The sequence below is a fragment of the Grammomys surdaster genome, unplaced genomic scaffold (assembly GCF_004785775.1).
Source record: "Grammomys surdaster isolate TR1022 unplaced genomic scaffold, NIH_TR_1.0 239, whole genome shotgun sequence".
Taxonomy (NCBI): Eukaryota; Metazoa; Chordata; class Mammalia; order Rodentia; family Muridae; genus Grammomys; species Grammomys surdaster.
In genome coordinates, this window is record NW_021604684.1 from 8,486,517 (window position 1) to 8,511,010 (window position 24,494).

The window sequence follows — 24,494 nt, forward strand, 5'->3', positions numbered from 1 at the left end:
TTCTCCCCACAGAAAGAAGAAAATAGAAGCACTGGCCAGGTTCTGTGAAATATAGCACGCACGCAGAGATGTCAGGACGGATCTTACTGGAGATGAATATCTAAGCAGCAGTTCAAACGCTATTGACTTAACAGGAACCAACTGTGCTTTTTATGAACAAACCTAAATCAGAACAGAAACTTCAGGGCTAACTTTGAAAAGAGGCCCCCAGACCTCTTTCTGTGACTGAGCCCCCCACGCTTCTACATGTGCTGGGGCAGAAGTGCAGCCTTGCCCGTCTGACGAGTTCCTGTCTGTGAAGTCTGTTTGTTCTACAATGGGCAGCACTGAATGACAGACCGGCCTGAGTCAGAGGAGTCCCAAAGTACTTTGGTGACCCATCCCCCCGACCCTCCCCCATCCTTCCCCAATACCCTGCTCTGTTCCTCTGGGGAAATTTTATCTTCATTTCCATAGTTCCTTCCACAAGCTAGGTGGGTCTGAGCTACAGGCATTGTCCAGGCTAGGGTGTATGTGATTATACACCCTCCAACAGGCAAAGCCCGTGGAGACCCACACCCGTGGGCTGAGATTCCTCCAGGATCAGTGTCTGGGCCCAATAACAGCAAATGAAGGTAGTGAACACGGGGGCCATGACCCTGGCATGGCTTTGGAAAATGACTCCTTGTAATGGGGCAGGGCGAGATCTAGATCTGCAGGGGAGGAGGCTCCTCTGAGAACGGTGCAGCCCCAGGAAAGGATCTTGTTTCCTCTGGGATTCTCTGGAAGATCTGTAGAAAATTCAATCACAGGGTCATGCTGGAGTGAGCCTGGGGGTTGAGACTATCCTGGGGTAAAGAATACCCCCTAAGATAGGCTAGAAGACCAGATGGGTATAAGTGCTCTCTCCTACCAGATCCCCATGTGATGCCAGGACCCCGGGGCCATCCTGACTGGACCGAGCTCTGCCTGCCGTCGGGATGGGGGAGGCTGCTTCTTACCAAACAATCTGACTGTTGCCAGATGTGGGCTGCTGGCCAGCTTTTACATAATTCAGGCTTTTCTTTTCTCCACACGGTCCAACTTAAAGGAGCCTTAGAAGTTGGGCTTTAATCTTCATTCCGAGCCCTCCCTACCTCCTTTCATGCTTTTCCTCTCCGTGGCCGCAAACCGTCTCACCCAGATGCATGGTGGACCTTTATTGTGTGTGCTGCACATATGGCTGGAAACAAAAGCCACCCATTTCCTTTATGTTTGCTACAACCTAAAATAAAAATAACTCCAAGCAACTGCCCTCAGCTGCTGTGTACCAGGGACTTCTCTCCTAAGGATTTTATCTCTAAACACTCGGTCAGGAACTTGTGATGTGAGCAAGAGGAAGTGTTGCCCATCATGGGAGAAACAGATCACTTTAGGTCCTGTCAGCAAAAGCAGTCTCCTTCTAAATTAAAGTTGTTCTTGTCAGGAGAGGAGAGCTAAGCACCACAGAAGGGTTGAGGGGGATGGCGGTGGGGGTGGGGGTAGAGGACTCTGATTATGCAGGTACTACATTCAGGGAATTTAAATTCATTCCGTTTTTCTGTTCATGCCATTTGATCTTTTTTTAAAACAGGGCTCAAGCCAGGCTTGCTTTGTCGTCTGGACATCAGTGAAAGGAAGGAGCCTTGCTTGGCTTTGGGATACTTACATTTGCAAAGCACAGATGCTGAGGGGCCACTATGGATAGTCTTTCCCAAGTCTAGCTAGCCTTCTCACTGAGATAGAATAAAGAAGTCAGCACATCTTATTGAGGACAGCTCTTCATGAGACTGGACAGTGTATACACTGCACTGCTGCTAGTCGAAGACATGTTCCATTTGTATGGGCTGCCCCTGCCCCCAGATGAGGAGCTATTGGCAATTGATGATTGTCTAGGGAGACACACTCTTCTTTGGGGATATGGCCACTGGTCCTTGCTCCAACTGGTGGCCTCACACTACCACGCACAGGTAGCACTAGTCGGGTTCATTGGATTGTATAGAAGTAAAGAGAACGTGAAAGAGGTGGAAGGGGTGTTGGGAGAGTTTGAAAGAAACTTCAATGGCAGAAGGGTGTGACTATGATGGAAATACATTTTAAACATATATGAAATTCTCAGAGAAGAAAACCAAAGTCTTTATAACACATCTCCCTAGTGTTATATTTGAAATTGAAATGTTCCCCCCATAGGCGTTTACATTTGAAGGCGTGGTCCTCTGCCAAACACAGTTTTCGGGCATTACAGAACCTTCAGTACATGTAATCTATCACAGTTGGCTTTAACATCAACTTGTCACAGTTCAGCGTCACCCAAGCTTCCACTGAGGAACTGTCTAGATAAAATTAGACTGTGAGTATGGCTGTCGGGGATTGTCCTGATTGTGAATTGACACAGAAGGCCCCAGCCTACTGTGGGCGGCATCATTCCTATGCAAGTGCTACCCCAATGAGTATAAGCTGGCCTGTGAGTCAGCCAGCAAGCTGCATCCTGCTGGTTCCTGTTGTACTTTTCTGGCTGTCAAGTGACTTCCTTGATTTGAGGCCATGCTGTGTGAAATAGCAAACAGGCCTGCTTTCCACTTCCTACCTGGACTTCCTTCCTTCTTTCAACCTGTAAGTTGAACCCTCTCCTAAGTTATCACAGCAACACAAACAAAACTGAACCGTCCTAACTAGTAAGAAGTGAGCTGCTGGGGAGAGGGTGTAGGCTTCGAAGGTGATCGATGCTCTGGTTCTGGCCTGAGGGATCTGCTTCCTGACCCAGCAGGACTAAAGAAGTGGTAGCCACAGGCTTCTTACATTCCACCACGAGGCCCTGCACCATGCTTTTCCTGCCACAATGGACTGTACTCCCTAAGACCATGAGCTAAAGTTAATGTCTCGTCTTAAGTTTCTCCAATCATAGCTTTTTGTCACAACCAGAAAAACTAATACATTTATCATGCTTCCAGAGCTTTATATAAGCTATATATCATTTCAAGTTATCTTACTCTAGATAAATAATTGGGTTGATAAATACTTGTGACTTCTCCCTCAGTATAACCAATATTAAAATTCTCTACTTTCTTTTAAATCTTATTTTATTTATTGATTATGAGTGTTTTGCATGTGCTCATGCCTGTGAGCCACTTGCATGCCTGGTGCCCAAAAGAGGCCAGAAGAGGTCATTGGATCCTCTGGAACTAGAGTACAGATGGTTGGGTGTTGAGAATCTAACCCTGGTCCCATGGAAGAGCAGGCAATGCTCTTAACCTCTGAGCCACCTTCCCAGCCCTCTGTACCATAGTTTAAAATACATACAAAATTTAGGAAGCCAAGACTATTCAGATAACACCGGTCTTGCTCTGCATTTGTGAACTGTACATCAGGAGCTCAGCTTCCCTGATGAGTGGAAGAGCAGGTAGAAGGGTGCCCACAACCCTAGACCTCCTATAAGCCTACAGCAGGGAGGCTGGAGGCTGCCCCATCTTCGTCCATTTTATGCTTCTAACAACACAATGCCACAGGCTGTGGAACTTACAAATAAGACTTTTGTTTTGGCTCACAGTTCTACTTCAAGGTCAAAGGTCTGGATGTGCAGGTGGTGTCCCAAAGCAGTACATGGTAAAACAGGGTACATGGAGGATGGGGGGATGTGTATGTGAGTGTGTGTGTGTGTGTGTGTGTGTGCATGCGTGTGTCCTCCAATGCTAGGCAAGCACTCTGCCAATGAGGTGCATCCTTTACTCTTCTATCAATCATCGAGGCTGGGAAGATATAGGAAGCATTTCCCTCACAAGGACAACAATCTGACTTTGATCTCCAGAACAGCCCCCCCCCCAAATAGCACACCTGTAACCCCAGCACTGGTGAGGCCAAGAGCAGCAGATTCCTAGGGCTCACTGACTAGCCAGCCTGACCTACTCCATCAGTTCTAGACCAGTAAGAGATTTGATCTGAAGGGGACAAAGGTGGATGGCACCTGAGAAATGACATCTGAGGTTTTCTCCGACCTCCACACTCAATTGCACATATTGGCATGTGCACTGCACACTCGTACTCTTCACACTTGAGCAAAGACAAGCAAGAGTATCGATCATGAGACTCTACCTTGACCACCCTAATCCTAACCAGCCTGCCTCCACACACCACACCCCAATGCAGTCTTTTCCTTTTTTTAACATTTGTGAGTTTTGAAGGGAATGAAGTATATTTAAACCACAGCATTCTCTGCCATAGGTGCCTGGCCTGACAGACCAGCTCTCAGGTGGTACCCTGTGGGACATGTTTATATCTCAAATGAACCCATCATCACTATATATCAAACACAGAGAACAAAACTAAACGGGAAAATGACTTTATGACCTATCCAGAAGCCTGCCCACAGGCCTCCCTGCCCACAGGCCTCCCTGTCCACAGGCCTCCCTGCCCACGGGATATTTCCTCAGCTTTATTTAAACTGTTTACAGATCCAAATGCAGCTCAGATAGTATAAACGGGGTGAACAAGCCCAATGACAGGCTGTCTCCCATGCTTTCCCTGACCCTGTGATAGCTCAAGGAGAGTGAGGTAGCTGTTTCCTATCTATGAATGGATGAGAGAACAGGGCCCTTGGTTGGTCCTTGCATCTCACACATCTTTCATCCCTGTGCCACACTGAGCTGAGTTTCCCATCTCTGAACCATGGAGACACAACATCAGTCCTTGAACGTGCTTAACTCATACGTGGTTAAGGAATGCTGACTTTTTATCTTCTTGAACATAGGGGAATGTCTTGTCTACTCCAGATAAGGATTATAATTAAGTTTGTTTTACCCTGAAAACCAACTGTTCCTACCTCTGTGTGAAAGATTTTCCTAAAACATGTGTATTTGTTTTCTCCACAGAACAGAGCAGATTTGTGTGTGTGCGTGTGTGTATGTGCATGTGTGAATTTGCACTGGTATGCAAGCATGGGTATGTGTGTCTCTATGGGTATGTCTGTCTCTATGTCTGTGTGTGTCTGTGTGTCTGTGCTTGTACTGAGTCTCAGTACAGTCTGCAGCAGCCAGCCTGTAGTGAGGCTTCTCACGGCTCACTGCTAGTTTGGCACTGAGATGCACGAGAGGAAATCTGGGCAGACCCCAGGACAAGAAGTTACCCATGTAAGTCCATAGGTTTTTTTTAAAAAAATAAATCTGATATCAGACTGTTTCACTAGCACTTGCCTGTTGCTTATCAGAGTGGACTGGAGGCGTTGGCTATTTTCCTGAGAGAGAGCAAGTTCCCGGCCTTTGACAATGGGTTGATTCCTCATGCGTGGTGCCCATTCACCTTCTCAAGTGGAAGGAAAGACGCTAATGAGAGAAGCTCAATTCTAGCTGAAACTGAGAGGAGGCTAGACATTAATAACCAGGCTGGAGCTGGAGCTCCTTAGGATCCTCTGTCACCTGAGATTGTTTATGATCCTGAGCCACAGATTTTTCTAAGAGAAAGAGGAGAAGATGGTCATGGATAGGAACAAGAGAAGTGAAGACTTGTGTGGTTTTGTCTGGTATGATTGCTCCTGGGTCTCTATGCCAGGAAAGGGACCTTGTCTGACTTTGGTTAGGCCAGCCTCTTGTGCCTCAAGCTCGTGGCAGCTTCTCAGGTCCCCTGAGTATCAGAAGCATTCCCTCATCAGCAGCTTGCTGAATGACAAGCGACTGATCAGACACATAAGATTTACCTTTCCCTGAGAAAAATAGGTCCTTGAGACAAGAAGGGACAAAGTGCAGAGGAAAACACATCACAGATTCTGTCAAGGACTGGGAGGGCAAAAAGTACTTCAGCTAGTCTCTCCCTATCCTAGGAGTGTGTGGTTAAAGTCAACAGGGAGCTACAACAGCCTAAGCCAGGGAGGGTAACAAAGGGCACAGACCCATCAGGAATGAAGGGTTACACCTTCAGGAAAAGAGCTCAGACCTGCTGAGGTTCTTGCTGAGGGTGGAGGAAATAGAGATTGGGTAGTACAGGAGGTACTTATAAATGCCAGATAGGCCATGTGACCAGTTGTAGAAATGAGAATTATGGTATGACTTGAGTGTTTCTGTTGTATTTTGTTAAGAATATATTTGTGGAGATATTTGTTTTCTTTCAATATCTTTATCATGCTGTAACATCAATTGAGAGACTATTTATGGTTATCATATTTAAGTTTGAGATAGTAAAAGAATGTTCCCCAAGGGTCATTGCCACTGATTCAAGCTTTATAATGTGTTTGCAGTTGTACATGACTAATTATATTATGTTATGCATAATTATGACCTGGCTAAATATATATAATGCACTTGCAATTATACATGAGATAGTTATATAATGTTTAGGCATTATTATGACCTAGTATTGTTTTCATTTGGAAGTTAATCATGACACAAGGAGATATGATTGTGTGTCAAACTTATAAGGGTTGGACTCTTGATAGCTGTTCTTGGTTGTCAACTTGAACACATCTGGAATGAGCTACACTCCAGAATTAAAGGGCATACCTGTGAGAGTTTTGCTTGGTTTGAAGTGGATGAATCCACTTCTAGTCTGGACCTTTGAGATAGGAAGACACATGCCTTTGATCTGGATCTTGAGGCAGGAAAATCCACTTTAGTCTGGGCCATACTTTCTGCTGGAAGTCTATATAAGAACATGGAAGAAGGAAGCTTCTGCTCTTTATCTGCTTATCCTTACAAGCCAGCAAGCTCACTTCTTCACTGGTGTTAGAGCCTACTTCTTCAGGAATCCAGCATATACTGAAGACCAACTGAGACAACAGCCACATGCACTTAGCAACTTCTGAATTCATGGGTTTCTGTTCATAGCCAGCCATTGTTGGATTAGCTGGACCACAACCTGTAAGTCATTCACACACACACACACACACACACACACACACACACACACAAATATGTGTGTGTGTTATATGTGGCATATTTGCATATATATACATATACATATGCAAATATGTAGGTATGTCAAGTATGCAGTGTGCCAGGCATAACTGTGTCAACCTACAGCTTGGAATCCTCCAAATACAATGGCCACCATGTGTCTTTTAGGCCCTGGTAATGGATTGTATGTGGAAAGATGAAATTGAGCTGTGTCTTTTGTAATAAATTCATTGCTCCCCCCTTCTTTGTCTTGCATTCAGAGTTGAATAATACCAAATGGATCAAAATACATAAATATATAAAATTTTCAATGAGTAAATAAAAATGTTTAATGATAAAGATAGGAGTTGGGATAATCAAGGCAAAAGGGTTTTTATATGATTTAGGATGATTTTTTTAAAAATGCTTAAGGGGCTTGGAATAGCTCAGTCAGTAAAACCTTTGCTTTACAAGTGTGAAGATTTGGGTGCAGACATTTAGGACGAAGGAATAAGCTGGGTGTCGTGGAACACATTTGTAGTCACAGCCAGAGAGAGATGCAAGGCAAAAATAAGTGAATCCCTGGTCCGTTGTTCTAGACAGCTTGGGAAAATTCCAGGCTAGCAGAATGATCTCTCTCAAACAAAAGGGTGGAAGGCTTTTGAGGAACAGCACCTGAATTGGTTCTCTGACCTCCACACGCAGGTGCACACACATATGTGAAACCACACCTTTGCACACAGACAGACAGACACACAGTACTCTAAAATGTATGTCTATCTGAAGATTCTGATTTAACCACACCAAATGTTAACCAACTTCCTGAGAGTCTGTGATCAAAATGGGTGGATAGCATAGCTTAAAAGCTTAAGTCTACCGAATGATGGAGACACAGCCCCGTCAGGAGGCCCAACTCTCTCTACTGGCATCCTCCAAACCAGCTCCAAGGAGCAAGACTGTCTAGGCACAGGGCACCATTTGGACAGTGAGTTTCCTTCTTGGAGATTAGTACAGTGCTACAGGGGGGCGCTGTGGGGCAGCCTGGTTATGCAGGTAAGCCACAAGCCACAAAGACTCTCCGACTTTCTCGGGTACTTGAGACTTGAGACTCCCTGGCTCAGCAGAACATCTTTGCTTACTATTGTTCCTATTGTGACTCTGCAACAATCCCAACCTCTTGCCACCTCTCTTGACCCTCCTTACAAGATCCTTTGTTTCTCTGTTCCCAATTCTTGGAGTGTTTTTTCCTGCTGTGTCCCCACATGCTTGTCTCCTTCATTCCTTTTCTCCCTCTTGGCTCCTCTGTCTTCAGTGCACAAGGCCATGCTCCCATCCCTGAGATGAACTAACCACAATAGAAGCCTGCAGCAGCATCCACAACTCTCCACCACGGACCCGGAATGCTTCTTGGGATCACTGCTTCTTGGAATCAGGACTTTTCACCATTAGCAAGGCTCTCCACTAGTGTAGCATCCATGGGGAAAGAATAGCCTCGTAGAGTTCTCTAGGGACAGCCAGCCCTAGCCAGGCCCCAGAACAGCTTGTAATATCTGCAGAACCCACTTTGCCTCTAGCACAGATCTTTCCATCAGCATGGTATTGGAATTTGAAGATGGGAAAATTCAGCATAAATCTAAGAGAAATTCTTTATGTACAGCATGGTGACAACTGGCTAATGAAAATATGTTACGACTGGCTGTGAGTGTGTCACCTTTAACCCCAGCACTCAGGAGGCAGAGGCAGCCATATCTCTGTGAATTTGTGAGGTCAATGTCATCTATACAATCATTTCCAAGACAGCCAGAGCTACATAATAAAGACTGTTTAAAAAATTATTATAACCATAAAGACTGCCAAAACTGATTTGTATTCTCCTCACAAAAAAGGATACGTTTGTTAAATAATGTATATGATTAATGTGAACAATCCTCAATATCTACATATTTCAGAACATTGTACTTAATAAATATATTCAAGTTTATCTGCATATAGATAGATGATTGTAAGACATATCTCTACAGATAGATAGATAGCAAAGAAGCACTTAAGTTAATAGTCTAAAAAACACTAAAAGCCTGGGATAAGATAGGAAAATAATGAGTTAATTATTCATCTAAACAATCAGAATGAAAGGGTTGTTTTCAAAGACTTAATGAGTCTGAAAATGAGGTGAGAAATGTAGCTCAGATGCAGTGTGTTCACCCAGCATGCACGAGGCCCTTGGCTCAGTCATTATACTCCTTGACATACACAGGAGGGGACACACACACATACACACACATATGTGCACACAAATTTTCTGTACAAGAAGTGTAGACAGACTCCTGGAAGGTTGTAGGAACTATTTAACTGCTTGTAGCCTAAAGACCTTGAATCTGTTGGTTTGTAAAAACAGGACTGAAGTAATGTTTCACTCCTTCCTGCTGGAGACATTACAGAAGCAGCAAGTGACAAAATTCAGTTCAGAAGCAAGTGAGAAACTTCAGGAGGGGAAAAATGTCTTTCTCTTCCTCTCAATGCAATAACCTTAAATTCCCAGAAGGACACCAACCATATGCTGGTGTTATGAATAAATTACGAGAAGCGTCTGAGGCTAAGTGTTTAATTATGCTTGGCGTGGCTACACCTTTTTGCTCTTAAGACAGGAAATCTCTGACTATTAACAGGATTCAACCTTGGCAGACCAAATACATCCTCCTGACTGCCTCTTCCAGACAGTCAGCGCCAGTGAACTCTCTGGGACAACAGTAGCGCCTGAGGCCAGACCTTATCATGTGGGTCCCTGTGGTTAGAAGCCAAATGGACACCCCCAGAGGAAAAAAAGGAAGATCACATGGGCTGCAAGACAGGGCCCCCAACATCTGCTTATAAGTATCATTCAGCTTTCCATTTCTGTTACGCACCCTTGAGATAATATATACAAAGAAAGAGTTTATTATGACTCAAGGGTTATTATGACTTACAGGATTTAGAGTGTGGTCAGGTGGCCCCACTGCTTGGGCTTGGGTTGACGCAGAATGTCACTCTGAGAGAACAGGGCAAGGGAAATCCATTCACCTCATCACCAGAACTAAAGGGGGCATGAGGAAAAGATGGCTGTTCCTGAAAGCTCCATCAAGGGGCTACTTCAAGATTATTCATGCACTGGGCCTCATCTCAGAATGAATCTACAACTTTCTAAGGGAGTCGCCACCTTGGGGCCAAGCCTTCAACATCTGACCATCTGGGGGGAAATTAAGAGAACATTGGAAACATTTTTTTTTTGGTGATTTCTTCCAAACATTCTGAAATCCTTACTGAGACACCACCAAGTCCTCTGTTTAGCAGGTAGCAGGCCATTGGACAGCCACAGACCAATTAAGAAACAGCCAGAAGAACAAATTTTAGTGTTGTCAACACATGGTTTCTATAAATGATGCAAATTTTCATCTTTATTTTTAATTTGGATTTTGTAAACGCCATTGTAAATATAAATGTGAAGTCCAATGTCAGGCCACACAGCTTCCATTCCAAGTGGTTACTCTCACTGTGTACAAGTTCGCTGAGATTGTCTTTATTCGCAGCTCTCTTTAAAATAAAGTTTGTAAAGCTTTACAGAGTTTTCTTGAAAGCATATTGTGTATCAAAACCAATTTTATGACTAAAACTCTCCTCAGAGAGTGACAAAGCTAAAAGTTGACTTCTAAGCTGCTGCACAATGACCCTTGGATTAGAATTTCCTACCATTTGCTTTCCATTGGTTTTCTTAGCATAGATTTTAAGAATGTGGCCATCTATCATACAGTCATCTGTTCATTCAACAAATATTTATCAGGAGCATATGACCTGATAGTCTGGGTACTAGGTGTTAGATTAGTAAAATCATGATGCTTGTTCTTGTTTGCCTTATTCTAGGATGAAGGTGTGTGCTGAATGAATATCAGGAGATGAGAAGCATCATAAAACCACTGACTCTTAATTATCCTGACTGTGTTTAGACCAGTGTTGGAAACTAATGATGGAAAAAAATAAAAGTCTGTAAAGTTCTAAAATCTGTCCGGAGTCACATGACTGGTTAACAGTCAAATGGGCAGAGAGTGACGCTGAGCTGGGTTTCCTTGGGTCTCCCCGACAAATCCCCCACATAAAGACAGCTATTCCTCTCTGTCTCTGTGATGCCATCAAGGAAGACCTTTTCTATAGGGGCAGTAAGGTCCTTGCTATGGAGTGAGTATCTCAGTTAGAGCTTTGGGCTGGATGCTTCCTTTCCCCTTTGCATGTGCATCCCCACGAGACTTCTTGGGCTTCCTCAGTGCTGAGTTCCAAATTCAGATTCACAAGATAGGAAACGAGAACTGCCAGTTTGCATGCACAGATACACGTACTGCAGACTTACCAAGGCTTACAAAGATTTCAGAGGGAGAAGACAAAAGTCTCAGCTCTCTATGCTGGTCTAATGAAATACTAACGGGGTAGCCAGTTCAAGCTTTTCAACAGTAAGAGGTAGCCGGACATATCTTCTTTGCTCTGCATCCTGGCCTCTACTTCCTTGTGCTATACACATCTGGGCTTTATTGTCTTCATCCCATGTCATTTGAGTCAATGTCTCTTACACCAATGCTTCTACCTGGAAAGACTGAGCAGGCAAATCCATGTAACTCAATGAAGCACAGACAACCTTTACATAGATGGGGGATAACATAGACCAATCAGATATCTGTCTCTCAGAAAATGCCAACAGGAACTGGGAAGGTCTGAGGGCCTCAGACAACCTTCATTAGACTCAGGCTAGAAGAAGCTTTGCCAGATAATGTTCTTGATGTTCCAAATAATGCTTATGAGTAGTAGACACCTGTAATCCCAGCACATGGAAGGCAGGAGGAGACAGGCAGGAGGGTAGTCTGGGCCTCACAGAGGCCTGTTTTCTTTGCTGTGTGGAAGCTTTGTAATGTGAGCCCAGCAGTTGTCAAATAGTGTTGTTACTTCTCAGAGAAGTAGTGTTGCAATATTCTCAGAGAATCCTTGCCTATTCCTGTGTCTTCACATGTTCCATTACATCTTCTTTAAGACACAAACATAGGACAGAGATGCCATCTCACCCAGTCAGAATGGCTGTCATCAACAAAACAAATGACAAATGAGAACATCACATATTCTGAAAGAAAACCAGTGTAGCCATTTTGGGGATCATTATTAAAGTTACTTTAAAAACTAAAAACTTAAAAAAAAAAACCTACCATATGATCCAGCAATTTGCTTCTTGAGAATATGTTACCCAATGTCCACTGCAGCACTGTTCACAGTAGTGAAGCTATAAAACCAACCTCATGGTTATCAACAGAAGGGTGAACAAAGAAAACGTGTGTGTGTGTGTGTGTGTGTGTGCGTGTGTGTGTGTATGCATGTGCACAATGGAATGGAATGTTAATCATCATTGTATCAAACAAAATAAGCCAGACTCAGAAACAAAAATGCCAAATTTTGTTGCATGTGTAGAATCTAGAAGAAGGAGAAGGAGAAGAAGAAGAAGAAGAAGAAGAAGAAGAGGAGGAGGAGGAGGAGGAGGAGGAGGAGGAGGAGGAGGAGGAGGAGGAAGTAAAAGAGACCAATCTGGAGAAAGTGGAGAACTTTAAAAGGTTAAAACAGTGATATTTAAAATGTCCTGTTTCCATTACCCTGGAAGTTTCCTCTCCTTCCAGTATACATCCTTTGGAACCTAGAAGTTTGTAAAACCATGATCATATATTTTGTGTCTGTTTCTTTCCCTGAGCATAATCATTCTGAAATTCATCTGTCTGGTTGCACAAATCAATAATTCCTTAGGAGCTGGCAGGAAGTTGCACCTGGGCTTTGGGCATGCCAGGTGGGTGTGCTGACACTGAACTCAGCCCCAGAAGGAATTCTTACATTTTATTAGACAAAAAGTATCTCTAAACTAGTCCACCTAGTTGGGATATTGAAGGCAAAGGGTGATCTGGCCTAAGAACAAGATGCCTGACAACAGCACTTACAAGAAATTAATTTCTTATCTAGCAAGGGGTGATATCAGTGTGTAAGACCTGCTAAAGTGGCTATTGAAGAAAGCAATCTCTCTAGTCACCCACCCCCACAAGGTAAGTAGCAAGGACTGCTAAGGAGTGGAGACACTCCTTTTGTTGAGCTGCCTATAAGCCATGCAGTGTGCTCCAGGGTTCCAGCTTTTGCCAGCTGTTACTTGTACATGCCTTTGCCCTTGAGATGTCCATGCTCCAGTGAACTCAAGGGCTCAAGGGTTCACACACGGATACATAGACACACACACACACACACACACACACACACACACACACGGGGAGGGAGGGAGAGAGAGAGAGAGAGAGAGAGAGAGAGAGAGAGAGAGAGAGAGAGAGAGAGAGAGAGAGAGAAATATACAGGAAGGAAAAAATAGGAAGGAAGGAAGGAAGGAAGGAAGGAAGGAAGGAAGAAAGAAAGAAAGAAAGAAAGAAAGAAAGAAAGAAAGAAAGAAAGAAAGAAATCTAACACATTTTATGGAGAAAAGGGAAGAAAAAATAATACCTTCTCTTATCTCCAGGAGACTAAACGTCTTCTAGCTGTCTCCTGTACATTTCCTGCAAGAGAGCCATGAGCTAATTCCTAAGGTGTGTTTATTTGAACAGACCCAAGAAATACCCTTACACTGTAAACACTAGAGATTGGGTTCAGTCCCTAATGATCCATCTTTATTTCAAAGGTCATTATAAGACTCAGACTCTGCAGGAAAAAAAATCTCTAAAACAGAGGGAAAGGGAAAAAGTGATTTCCTTTACCCTCCCAGCGAATGACTTGCTTTCTGCTTTGGGCTATTCCAAATAAAGCCTGTATGAATGCTCACACCCAGCAGTGGCTGGCTATCTGTGTCTGTCTGCTGCTAAAATTCCTTTCCTGTGGGAGATGTAAAGCAAGGTTTACCCTTCTTCCCGGGGCCCTCTCCATAAACGGAGGCAGGATTCCAACTAAGTTCACCCTGGTGAACCAGTGAGTGTATTGGGCTTCCTTACAGAGAGCAGGTATGGGGCTACAATGGTGTGAGCATTTCTCCCCCAACTAGCTACACCCATAAAGACTACTCAGCAGAGAAGAAGACCACCCCAGGGCTCCACGGATGAGTGCTGCTCCCTCCCTAGTTTTCCCAGCCCCTCCCCAGGCCATGTGCAATTAAGGCATCATTGTGTACAACAGGTATGGAAGAGTTGGATAGGGTCTCCTGGCCCACTCCGCCCCTCTAATGAGGGGACACAAACAATCAGCAAGCCCAGCTTGGGTGATCTTTGGCAAGAGCACAGTTGAACTCCCCAAGATGGCAGCTACTTGGCTCGGAGGAGAGTCAAACAAGTCACTGGTCTTTCCTAAGACCTAAGAGAGGAAAGGCTTGGCTGAATCACTAAGATGTATGTTCAGCTGTAAGGAAATCACCAAAATACTTCCACAGTGGCTTTGCTACGCTGTATTTCCACCAGTGTGTAAGACAGTAGCCATCATATCACACCCTTGCCAGCACAAGGCAATTGTTTCATTTACTTTGCTAAGAATCAAATCTTAGGCTTCACAGGGACTAAGCAAGCACTCTATGACTGATTCACAGTCCTGGGCTTGATGCTCAGTCTTTTGAATTTTAACAACACAGTGGTTAGTGATATTTGATTATATGATTCATCTGTCTTTCCTGATAAGAATTCTCTCAAGTAGCCTTCCATGTGCCCACCAGGGATTTGCCAAGCACCTCCAAGTCCTGGTTTGTGAGTGTGCAAGTCTGCTGCCCAATTTTTTATCAGGTTGTGGTTTCACCGTTAAACCGTAAGAGTCTCTAATATATTGGGAGCCAGAGGCAGGAGGGTATCTGTGAGTCCAAGGCCAGCATGGTCTATAAAGAAAGTCCCGGGACCTCCAAGACTGTTACACAGAGAAACCCTGACTTGAAAAATGTATATATGTTGTCTGTAGCCTTCATTTGTAGGCTACTTTCTCCCAGTGTAAAATTTGCCTTTGGTGGTGTCTTTAGTGGCACATTTTAAAAGAAACTAAAAAGTGTCCAATTTTGATGAAGTCCAACTAGTAAAAGAAGAAGAAGGAGGAGGAGGAGGAGGAGGAGGAGGAGGAGGAGGAGGAGGAGAAAGAGAGAGAGAGAGAGAAAGAAAGAAAAGAAAGAAAAAGAAAGAAAAAGAAAGAAAAGAAAACTAACCAGAGACCACTGGGCTCCAGACTGTAAAAGAATAGATTTGCTATTCTAAGGCAACAACTCTGTGGTGACAAATAACTCAAATTCACCTGTTTGCTTGGTTCAGTTCTGCTCCTTGCAGGTTCACGGGTTTGGGTGAGAATTGTGTGCTAAAATAAACCCTTTCCTCCATCAAGTTGCTTTCAGTCATGGTGTTTATCCTAGCAATAAAAAGCAAACTAAAAAAGAACTAAGGGAAATTTCTGTTAAGCTCCCCTTGTGTATTGTGATAGCATGTTATATGTGAGTCTTGATCTCGTGATGTAAAAATTACTATTTTAAGTTCTTACAGCTGCTTATTTTGGGAAGAATTTTTTGTTGTTGTTCTTGAGATTGTTTCCTTATGTAGCACTAGCTGTCCTGGAACTGGAGGTGTAGACCTGACTGGCCTTGAACTGATAGAAATCTGCTTGCTTCTGCCTCCCTAGTGCCCTAAGATTGTAACTGTGGGCTATGTCCTGGGTTTTCTAAGGACCTAAAGATGAAAGAGGATGCTTGAAGAGGCTCAGAATGACCTCCCTAATGGTCCCATATTAAAATGGAACCTGAGTGTAGTCAGCCATACATTAAACGATGTTGGACATTTCCAAATTGGCTTCCATAGAAAACATCAAAATTGAGCTCTCAAAAGTATAAAATTGAAACTTTAACTGTACATTTTCATCCCTGCAGACTCTCTTATTAAATTAGGTGGTTACATATGTTACTTAGCTTTCCGACACTGTGATGAAATACGTGAGACAATCAACTATAAAATATAAAGAGTGAAGGTTTCTTTTTGGTTCATGGTTCCCAGAGATCGAAGTTCATGGTGGCTTGGGCCTCGTGGCAGCAGCAATACATCATAGTGGGAGCTGATGGCAGAGGAAATTGCTCTGCTCATGGCAGCCAAGAAGAAACAGAAAGGGGTCAGGGTCCTAGTTTCCTTTTAAGTGGCTGGATCCTGATGACCTAGATTCACTAATTAGGCTCCATCCCCTGAAGATTCTCAAGTGTCCAATCACCGGATCAAAGTATTCCACTGGTGATCACTAAAGTTAAAGCAGTACTTAATCAGGGGGTAAGTTGCTTTGGTTTTGTTTTTAATGAAAATAAAAATTTTATACAATAGATTCTGACCACAGTTCCTCCTCCTCCATCTCTTCCCAGATGCTCTTCACTTCCCTCTATATTCAACTCCACACTTCCTCCCTCTTTCCTCCCTCCCTCCCTTCCCCTCCCCCTTTCCCTTTTCAGAAAACAAATAGACAGAAAACAAAAACCAAACCCACAAACTAACAAAAAACCAAACTTTTTCCCTTGATCCTCTTTAAAGTGTCTTCTGAAGCCTGTCCTTCCGTTCCTGTCCTAACAAATACCCCAAAGAGTTAAGCACCCTCTATGGGCAGACCATTGCAGAGCACTGCCAACCTGTGGATGATGGCTACCAAGAGCTCTGTTTCAGTATGAATGAGTTTATATGAAAAGGAGGACTTATCAGACTGGTTTTCATCTGGGATGCTACATTAGGGAAATGTTTCACCACTTCTTTTTGGTGTATATAAGTGGCCATCATGACTAGTCTGTGCCACTAGTAAAGAAAACAAAGGTGACCAGAATGTGAGCGAGATAGCACCACACTCTGCCTGATAACTGAGGTAGCTCCTAAATGACGACTGCTGTCCCTGTATGTCTGCCCTGATATCAGAACCCAGCCCTTTGGGCTTCTGATGTAGACTGAAGTCCAGCAGCTCCCTGGGAGTTCTCTATGCCTTCAGCACCATATGTGGGTGGCTAATGTACCTAATCTACTGGACTGTGCAACTACATTATTCTTAGCCTCTCCAGTGTGAAACAGCCATTGTTGGACCATCCAGTCTATATTGTGAAAGCCAGAATTAAATGCGGACACGTGCACACACACACACACACACACACACACACACACAGAAGCTCATAAAAAGACAAAATTAGAAACCATAGTATACAAGGAAAAAATCACTAAGATAAAAATGCCCAAACAAAGCAATATGAAACAAAAATTCTATAAAAACACCACTGAGGTTTTTTTTGTTTGCTTTTGGTTTTGATTTATTTTATTTTATTTTATTTTATTTTATTTTATTTTATTTTATTTTATTTTATTTTCTCTTATGGTATTGGCCTTCTACTGCCGGGCATGGGGGTTGCCTTTAAGTATGGTTTGTATACCCAGTGAGACACCAATGGAGAAAATTGAAAATTAATTTTTCCTTTGCAAGCGCTTGTCAGTTATAAATAGCTTCCTGGTTAGAGATGGAAGTCCATGTCCACTTCTCCTCTCAGCTCTGGAATCCCCATCCGGCTTAGATCTGTGCAGGCCCTGTGAACGCTGGCAGTCTCTGTGAGTTCATGGGTGCGTTAGTCCTGCTGAGTCTACAAGACACTATCTCCTGGGTGTCATCCATCCCTACTGGCTCTTACAATTTTTCTGTCTCCTCTTCCACAGAGCTCTCTAAACTTTGAGGGAAGGGTTTTGATGAAGACATCTCATTTAGTACTGTGTGTTCCAAAGCCTCTCACTCTCTGGTCATTTTCGACCTGTTGTTCTCTATATTAGTTCCAATCTAATGTCAGAGGAAGATTCTCTGTTCAAGACTGAGTGAGACACTGGTCCGTGGGTACAACAGAATGTCATTAGGAGTCATTTAATTGTTCCAGTTCCTGGTCTCAGGTTCTTGATCACCCAAGCAGTGTCAGGCATGGATTCCATCTCGTAGTGTGTGCCTTAAATCCAATCAGATAGTGGTTGGTTACTCTGGAAACCTTTGTGCCACTGATGTACCAGCAGCATACTTGCATGCAGGTTGCCATTGTAGATTTCAGGGTTTGCTGTTTATCACTCTGCTCTGGTAGTATACAGAGTAGCTTGTGGTGCTCGGAACATTAGTCATTGAGATGAAGGCTCCAGGTAGGCACCAGCTTGGCTTCTCCCATGTTCAATGAGATATGGAGATGTTGTCTTCAGTAACAGAGTCGCATCATCAGCTTGTGGAGAGCAATCAATAATTTTGGCAATAGCCTTAGTTGTTTGAGGGTTTCCATGGAGTCCCTTGGGTCAACTACATAATTAGATGTAACCTATTCCCAGCACTGGGAGTTTCATTTGGTTGAGTTGGGCTCTCTCTCCCCTGTTATTTGGTGATTCCATTTAGATTTTTTCATATAAGTATATATTTTAAGATGCTTCTGTTATATATTATATACTATATAGCATATAGTATATCATATATAGTATATTGTATATATATATACTCCCTCAAATGGGCCTTAATTTTTAGCTGTTCCTCCCTGTCCAATCTCCCTCCACCATCTTTCCATAACTATAGCTTCTACACCTGAAAGAAAACATGCAGTTCTTGCCTATACTCCTTTCCCCCCTCCATAAACATAATATACATATACATACCAATATGGAATAAGAGAATTCCTGAGACAGTCGGAGGATAGAGCAGAATACACCTATGTGTATATAAAGGCACATGAAGGAGCTGCATGGTAGCGAGAGCAGATTGGCAGAGCATTCTCACATGAGCTCACTGAGGAGGTTGGGCTTGGCTCTGCCATCTGTGAGGCCTCAAAGGAGACTAGATGGGCACGAAGGAAGAACATCTCCTGTGGTAGAGATCCAGCACTAACATGAATAACAGGTGATGGGACTCGGGGCAGGAATCCTAGCTCTACTTCATCATGGAGAAGACAGTGTCAGTGTGGTAGAAAGACTGGGCCTTCAATGCAGCAGCATTTGCCCCTGGGGTCGTTGATTTCCAAATTTCAGTTCTCTTCCCTATCCTTCCCTTCCTTTCCCTCTCTCCTCATCTCCTTTCCACAATTCATCCTTCCTTCCCTCCTTCCTTCTTTATTTACTTTCTTATTTCCTTCATTCCAATTTTTAATGTATAAGATATGAAGAAGAGAAGTGGCTGAGACTCAAGAAGAAAGCTACCATCTTGATCCCTGGATGTGGGAAGACATGACACATGCTCCTTCCTCTCTTTGCACTTGGTTTTGTCTAGAAGTCTGGAAAATTCCAGGCTGAGCTGAACTCCATTAAGAAAGAATATAGAACAAGGAGAACTGAAAAATTCCTAAACTTCAGAATAAATTTCTGGTCAGCAGATATTTGGAAACTTCCCATTGGTTCACAGAGTTGTTAAGATTCAAGAGATGAACATGGGAGAAGACAGAAGCACAGCACAGAGTGGGTCAGAGGGGAAAGTTCTCCCACCCCCACCCCCCACCTGCTTACCTTTCATGCTTAAAACGAATAACTTCATATATATATATATATATATATATATATATATATATATATATATATATTTTCTTTTTGTTAAATAAAGCAAAATGATTGCTGACATAAGAGTATAGATCCTGAAAGATTTTTCTTAGACTGGACCTTTCTAAACCAAATACATGTAAGAAGAAATCTGATTTCTGAGTTTGTTTGAAGTGTATGCACATGTGTACATGCACTTCCCACAGGATGCTGTTTATTTTGCTACAGCTGTTGTTTGACTGCTTGTAGTTGTTCCAAAGCCTGCTTGGAGCCCTGGACTGTGATCAATAGATGAGTGAGACTGGGAAAGATCCAGAACAGTTGCTCCTCAGTGAAGCCCCATCATCAACCAAGAATTAGATGATGTAAAGGCTGAACTCTTCATAGCTGTTCTTAATGACTTATGGAAATTCGAAATAACAGGAAAAAAAACTGGAAAGTCTGTGTCACTAGAAGAACCCTGAGTAACATCTGTGCCAGAGTTTCAGATAGACATTCTGGATATGCTAGTTTAACTCCAAAGTCAGTAAGGACAGCTATAATGTCTCAACTTTGGTATGTGGAATGAGGACATTGCTAATAGTGTATTTGGATGAATGGATGAGTAGATGAATGAACAAGTGAATAAATGAGTGAATGAGTGAGTGAATAAATGGATAAATGAGTGAGTGGATAAATGAATGAATGAACAAATGAATGAATGAGTAAACAAATCAATGAACGAGTGAGTGAGTGAATGAATTAGTGAGTGAATGCCTGAATGAGTGAGTGAGTGAATAAATGAGTGAATGAGTGAATGGATAGATGAATGAATGAATGGTGGGAAGAACTACAATTCTCAGATCTTTGTAAATGCCAGATAGAAAGAGTGGTCTCATGTAAGTAGGTGGAATTCCACACTATATATTCAGTGGAGAGTAGTATTCATTCACTGATAGTCTTAAGCCCAGTTCCAACTCCCACCAGGCCCCTTCTTACTCCTATAGCCAGAGGTCCCTCCCCCATCCTTGTTCCATCTGCTGCAGTCCCAGACATCCTTCAGATATAAAATTCTGGGGAACACTGTCCTGTCTTCTGTATCTGCAGTATCCGTTGATACTTCAACTGGAATCCTCAGGGTCTGGGACTGTGAAGGCTCAAATGTCAATCACTCTACTCAGTGCTTAGATGCCCTGTGCAGCATCTATGCAAAGCCTGGGGTAGTACTCAGGGAGTTTTTGTACCGGGAGTGATTTTTTAGTTCAAAAAAAAAAAGCTCTAAGTATAATTCATACTGTTCTAATTTTTAAAAAATTGGTCGAATTCTCCCTTTTCATGACTCTGCTAAATAACTGAGGATTGGTACTGCTTTGATCTCTGTGATCTGATTTTAAGCAGATTGAACTGTTTGGCCAAGGACTGTTTCATTTCCCTGTAAAAACTAGAAGAACTTGGTATCAGGAAGGTTCTGAAGAGTTTTCTTCATCTGCAACCTTCCTACTTACCTACCTATCTACCTATCTCAAGTTGTGATCAGATTGCACAAAGCCAGGGAAACAGTTTTTGGCCCTTCACAACAAGATTTGCTCAATCCTTTCGCCACGGTTAATTTTATGCAGCCCACAAAGCAAGCATCTGAGGCCAGAATCAGGGAGAAGCAGTGCACACTTCCCTGCGAGTCTTTGATCTGCACTCTTGGCTCTAGCCCATCCCCACCCCAGGCAGGAGCCACAGCTGGCCACCATGTGCAGAGGGAGAGGTGGGGGAGGGAACTGTTCTTCTTCTGAGCCAAATGTGGATTCCACAGCTGAAGTGGAAAATCTACTTGCTTAGTGTGATGGGCTCACTGCCGGCATCATCGCAGCAAGTCAAGTTTCCCCTACCCCCGACCCTGGGGAATTCTAATCTTGGAATCTGGCATGCAAGTCCTTGATATTTCACCTACTGGCTGTCATTCCTGGCCAACTTTCTCCAGTGGTCTGAAAACGAAGTTGCCTTTCTCTGCCTTGGATGTTGCTCTAAGTATATATAATGTGATCACACAGAAAGTCCCCATAATACACAAGTCACAGCAGGATCCTGGTGGGTGTTCCTGTCATTTATAGCCTTTTCCCTTTCAATAGGAATAATGGAAGAAAAAAAATGAACCAGTTAACAAGGGCTTCTGCTACCCTAGTTTGTCCAACAAAAACCTTCAGTCTTAGCAAATCACATCTGTGCCCTTGACCCTGAGAATGGTAATGTGCTCCTCTGGGTGAGGAAGACATCAATTCTCTCTTCTGGTTTTACCTAGCAAAGAAGATCCCTGTAAGAAAATCAGTCATGACCTTTGCCTCATCTCCATTCAGATGATCTAAGCAGTCTGAGAGCCACAGGCCTTTGGATAACTCCACATTTCATTCCAACGTACACATCAAATGGCTCACTCCAACAGGAGCCCTGAGAATTTCCTATAAGCCAACCTTGTACTATCTCAACAACAAATGAGAGTGGGGCCCATATGTGGACTTTTTGACCAGCTGATTCATTGTGCCAACTATCAAAGCCATGGCAGTATGGATGGCTGGTCTCCCCCTGCTGGGTCCTCTCCTCAGAATGGATGAAGAACATGGTGGCTGTTCTGACAAAGAGCAGAGCAGGCAGAACCAGTTTGAAAGGGTGGCTTCTCATTCCCCTAGCCCGCTCTGAAACAACAGGATACCACAAGGTCTCTGCTGCAGAGGTTTTGAAATCACTGAGCCTTGTAAATCTTTAAGGTCTTCGGAGAGAGTAGAATCCAGGCCTTTCAACACAGGATACTCAAGTTAATCTCCCAGCCTAATCCACTTAGAGCCTTGCCTTTTAACTCCCATTTGAAGTGACAGAGAGTCTGTGCTAAGACAGATAAGCCCTTCCCACTTGGTAGGGGTTCAGCCACACTCACACCTCACAGTTGACCTTCTCAGCCTTGTCCAGAGGCATCCGTGTGCTGGGGTTTATATTTTAGCTTTGGAGACAAAGCACAGAACCTGTATCCCAAAGGTTGGGTCCTTTGGCTGTCCCTCCATCACTGGCAGCCAGGGTGGCACTTTCTCACTACCAGCTGTCCTTTTCCCAACAGTGTATCTCAGGGGTCCCGAGTCCAGCAAAAGAAAACACTGTTGGGCGTGTACTAGATCAAAGTCTCTCAGGTTGTTGTTAATAGCATTGTCTGAGAAATAATGATCCCCTCTGAAAACAATCGGATGGATCCAGGGCTGTAGGTTTCTGCCTGATGTTCATCCATATGTTGAAAACAAACATGGCTCATGTGTCAGACAGTCCTTTCTGACAGCCTCCTTCCCTCCTCACAACCAAGCGAACACAGCCTAAGAATAAACGGATACATTGTGATGTCTTGAATGATGATGTCCCCTGTAGGTTCATAAAACTGAATGTTTGATCTCCAGTTGTGGAACTGTTTGGGAAGGATTAGAAGGTGTGGCGTCGTTGGAAGCGTGTCACTGGGGTTAGGCATTGAGATTTCAAAAATACTTGATTCATTCCCAGTGTGTGTCTCTCTTTGTATGTCTCATGTTTGTATCTCAAGACGTAAGCTCTCAGCTACTGTTCCAGCACCATGCCTGCTCCAAGCTCCCTGCCATAGTAGTCATGGACTCTGAACTTCTAAAACTAGAGCCCCAAATTATATGTTTTCTCTATGAAGTTGCCTTTATTGTAGTGTTTTATTACAAACATAGAAGAGTAAGACACACTGACATGTGACTGCACTCATGAGCATATGCAGCACCATGTGACCATATTCAGAACTTACAGGTGTGTGAACACATGCATAGTCACCAACATGTGACCTTGCTTGGAGTTGCACATCTGTGAAAGGGTATACACTCAACAACACGTGACCATGCTTAGGACTTGCTCAGGTGTAACCACAGACATATATGCTGACATAGAAAAGCACTTGGAATTTGTATGTGTGTTCATATGTGCATATATGCCAACATTTGACTTTGCTCAGAACTGCATAGGTGAAAGCAAACATATTTACATGGACATGCAACTTTGCTCAGAACTACATATCTGTGAATGCACATGTGCTGACATGATGCCAATATGTGACCATACTCAGAACTTATATGCATTGAACATGTGCATATGCACCAACATGTGACCATGGTTGGAACTAGCACATGTGTCAACCTGAAGCCAGCTTGAAACTTACATGTATATGAAAAAATATACACACTGACACATGATCATGCTCACAATCACACTTGTGTGAATGGACACATAGTCACCAACATGTAACTACTCTCATAACTTTATGAGAATGAACTGATTCATATGTTCTGACATATGTGTATGACCATACTTTGAACTTGATATGTATATACACTGACATAAAAGAGTTCTGGGAATTTTCATGCATTAACAAGTGCATATACATGACCACAATCAGAACTTGCATACAGGTCAACATCCACATATATGCTGACATGTGACCAGACTTGGCACTTGCACACATTTCAACTCAAAAATATGCATTGGCATATGGCTACACACAGAAGTTGCACACATGTCAAAACATGCATATGCTCTAACCTGAGACTAATTGTGTGCTCAGAACTTGCACATCTGTGAACAAACACATATGTGCCAACCTTTAACCAAGCTCACAATGTGACCATGTGTGAGCACTGACATGTGACTGTGCTCAGAATTGTACACATGTAAACCTAGTACACTTGCACTTTATATCTGTAAATGCATGCATGTGTGTCAATATGGGAATGTTGTTAAAATATGCGAATGAGTCAACATTCACATATGTAGTGATATGTGACCATGCACAGAAATTTCATATGTATCAACATGCACACATGTACTAAAATGTGATCATGCTTGGAACTTGCATATATGTCAACATGCACTATATAACATGTGACCATGCTTAGAATTTGCACACATCTGTGCTGATATGGAACAGCACATGTGCAAGTAAGTGCTCTTAAATGAACATGGGACCATGCTCAGAAATGTATGCATGTGAATGCATATATATATATATATATATATATATATATATATATATATATGGCCATTATCATAATTTGTGCCAACATGTACATGTGTGTTGAAATATGAGCATACT